General features: G+C 42.1%; 1 long non-coding RNA gene across 1 annotated transcript; it reads right to left on the bottom strand.

Annotated features, from left to right (window-relative positions):
* Positions 1 to 3003: 3003 nt before the first annotated feature.
* LOC115572547 (uncharacterized) lies at positions 3004 to 3458 on the bottom strand. The gene is made up of 2 exons (XR_003982104.1): positions 3354 to 3458; positions 3004 to 3195 (listed from the first exon to the last, which is right to left on the bottom strand). It is a non-coding gene; the product is annotated as an uncharacterized LOC115572547 (long non-coding RNA).
* Positions 3459 to 3806: the final 348 nt, after the last annotated feature.

The following is a 3806-nucleotide window of genomic DNA, read 5'->3' as shown; positions in this document are numbered from 1 at the left end:
GTCTGGGGTGGTCCTTGTCGTATTTTAGTTTTTTCTCAGTTGACTTTTTGAGCGACAACTGTGTGGTTTTTCTCGGTGTCGGCTGTTGCTTCTTTTCATCACATTGCTGCACAAATGAAGCGTATAACTCTGCATGATTCTTCTTGAGGTGGGTGATCAAATTTGATGTATTAAAGGAAGACCGATAGGGAGGGCCGATATTATCGTACATCTACATATCGTACATATTATCGTACATCCCTAATTAAGTAATTATCATTTATTTGGATGATACAGAAACACATGTTGGACCAACATTTAGCAGCTAATGCTAATGCCAACGCAAGCCTGTCAGTGTTAGCTTAGTTAGCACATTGAGCTGAACAGTGAGGCTGTATTTCTGAGGCTACATTACTAAGTAGTGTGAAGTTGATCTGTTTGAACGGAGCACAGAAAGTGGAGGCCTGTACTGCGAAGGGGGCTCAACATAGCCAGGCTTTGTGCTCATGATGCAGCTCAACAAAGCCCCAAGTCCCCAATCAGAGTTAAACGGTACTGCGACGGTGGTTATCAACTTCATTTGTCAAGTCCGGTTCTCTGCTTTGTGCTCTGCGCGCGTTCACATAAAAGGGGGCGTTTGGCGTCATATTATTCTACTTCTTTTACTCAAGATGAACAGATTCTTAATATGCAAGGCTATGAAGAATTCAAAGAAACCATCACGGCAAAAAGTAACAGTGTCACCGCCAATAGAGCGAGGGAGGGCTGCTGGCAAAAAAGTGCTGACCGTGTAAATGCGTTTTTTGACGCATCTCAAAATGAGTTACACAGTGAAACTGCGGCGCTTTTATAGCCAATTTTAAGCTGAAACTCTGAACATAACCAGGTTATGAGCTAAGCATAAGTTACCATGGTGATCTAGCCAGGTTAAAAGAGAGCCACCTTTGTAGTTCAGGGAAGCCTGGCTTTAGACTCAACATACCTTGCTAACCCACTAAACTGGCTTCGCAGTACAGGCCTCTGGTCAGACAGAAGGAGCGTTGTGGTTGTGGTCTTGTTTTCAAAGGTACCGTTACCGGCGGGCCTGAACCTTCTGATCCAGTTTGACTCAGGAAGGTCGGCGGTGGCTTCAGTCTCTGTTTACCAGAGAGACTTTCTCACAGCATCCAAACCTTCAACATTTTCCTCTGAGGTTTTTGTAGTTTAGTGTTTTCAGGGTGCGTTTATGTCTCAGATGGAAAGTTACCATCAGTATTTCTATCAGCTATATTCACCCAGTTAATTTGTATTGTTGCAGGTTTGCATGTTGGAGTTCTGATGCACAGTGGGGGGCTCACTGTCATGTTGAGTAATGAGTGTTTGAGGATATTGGATGGAACAAGTGACAGTCTGACTGTGCAGTATTGTGTTCTTTACATTAAAGGGAAGTGGTTTGTTGGTTTGTTAAAATGAACATTTCTCTCTTTCTTTCTCTTTCTCTTTCTCTGACCAGACTTTTTAAAGAAGGCAGTCAGATAAACTATAAACCAAGATTCTGTTACCACACGCCCTATTTTTCACGTAAACCGCTTGCACAAATATATATATATTGTTAAATGTAATGTCAGATTGTTTGTTGCTAGCTGGTTGTTTTACTGTTTTCGCATTCAAAGTGAACACTTTGTGTCGTGAACAAAGTGCTTTACTTTGTACATATTTGTTTTTACATTGTTGACATTCTGTGGACAGTAAAGGAAGAATTCCATTGTACAGAGAAACATGTTTCCTTACTGTGCATAGGACAATAAACACTTTGAATCTTGAATGAAAATATCTCAAGTACTACCACATTTATATAAATAGCTCATTTTGATTTATCATGGAAAATTAATGACTACATTCAAGAAATGTGAGAATGGTTTCAGATTAACAGGAATCCTGTATGAAAGATGTATGGAAGCCCATGTATCTAGATGTGCATCAGATCATCTTATAAGGGACAGATACACACCCCTGATCAATGTTTAAAATATAAAATACAAATAACTTGTGGTGTTGCTGCTCTTTAATATAAAATGTATTTATAAAATCTGTGAGACGTTCCTGCTGCTTCCTGATGCACATGTTGCGTCATACGTTGACCTGGGTAAGTATTAAGTAATTATCATTTATTTGGATGATACCGAAACACATGTTGGACCAACATTTAGCAGCTAATGCTAATGCCTACGATAGCCTGTCAGTGTTAGCTTAGTTAGCACATTGAGCTCAACAGTGAGGCTGTATTTCTGAGGCTACACTACTAAGTAGTGTGAAGTTTGCGCACGAGTGTGAACGAAAAGGTCATTGGCGAACAACCTGCTGAATGACGTTCCCTTCAGTTCATGAAGGGATTCCATTCACTTTGTTCACTCAAAATATTTGTTAGTTTGAACGACACGTTCGCTACCAACACAACACTACCATGGTGGTAGCACAACAGAGAGTAAAGTAAGTAACATTTTCATGTTCTTGGAGTTTGATTGTAGTAAAATACTGTCACTGTCAGGCACACCGTCTGTAGAGAGGCTGCAAGTTCCTAAATTTTGGTGTTTTCTTTTGTTGAATCAAGCTTAATATCTAGCTGCTAATACGTAACACGTGAAGGATCATATTTTCTCACCGAATTGACTAGGCCGCAAAGGCCTGCTGCTAGCTGCTAACAGCATTTCAGCGCACTCTGTCTTGAGCCGGGAGGAATTATTGCAGTTCAAATTGGGTCCCTCCTCTCCTGCTCAACTTTGTGGCCTCCTGCACCTGACAGAAGCAGTTGTCAGGACCGCAAAGGACTAACAGCAATATCGGCGGGGCTTAGTATCCGCTACTAACACTCGCTAGCATCCGGGACAGTTGCGAGACAACTTCTCAGCAACTTTCAGTAATGGGCCAGATCACAGCTGAATCGGGGGACTGTAACGAAGTGCATTTCGTTACTTGTACATTTTGCACATGTGGGTAATTATGTTCTTTTGCACAATAACTCGGAAGGTACAGTAATGACGGCACTTTGCACTTTAGTCACGATAGCACTTTATTTGCCAAAGTTTGCACAGTACATTTTGCACATTGCGTATTTGCACAGTTCATACAGATATTTACAGTACTCTTTTATTGAATAGTTGAGTTATTTATTAGACCTTGTGACCGCAGGTGATTGCATGTCTTCGGGCAGGTGCGGCACTCGGCAATCGGCTCCGCCTGCAAGAGAGTAGAGCGAAGTTGAGCTCCGACGGAAAGACTGTGTGTAATTGAGAGGATAACAGTGCAGAGTTTATTGGTAAATATGTGTGGTGCAATAGCGGGTGGTATAAGTGTGAATGCTGTACGAGTACGAAGTTGTTTGTGTTAACACTTACCTGTCCGGTCCTGTGTCTGCTCCAGGGTGCACGGCCAAAAGATTCCCCCGGGGGCACGGGCACCGTGATAAACGTTCCGGGAGAGACCAAGTGGCCGGATAGGAAGGGGGGGGTGGGGGGATTTCAAATGTTTGGTGGTTCTGTTATTTATTGTAAATGTATTTTATAGATTTATTGGCAGGGGCACATCAGGAACAGAAGAGGGGTGAAGCGTTTGTGCTAAAGGTAAAAGGGGAAAGTGTCACTTGGTTGAATAGCCATTTGGGCAGATGTAAATTTACCTCAGTAGTGGAAGAGTCCAGTCATGGTTAATTGGTAGCACAGTATATAAGGCGCCATTTTACCATCTGTCGGTGTGGCTGGTTTAACCTATGACGCTCACCATACTTTCGTCTGTTGCCTGATATCTGAGTGCAGTGAATAAAGAAAATGTAAAATTGGAAAACCTGACCA

Source organism: Sparus aurata, chromosome 21, assembly GCF_900880675.1.
Source record: "Sparus aurata chromosome 21, fSpaAur1.1, whole genome shotgun sequence".
Taxonomy (NCBI): domain Eukaryota; kingdom Metazoa; phylum Chordata; class Actinopteri; order Spariformes; family Sparidae; genus Sparus; species Sparus aurata.
This window is presented reverse-complemented; position numbering and strand designations above follow the sequence as displayed.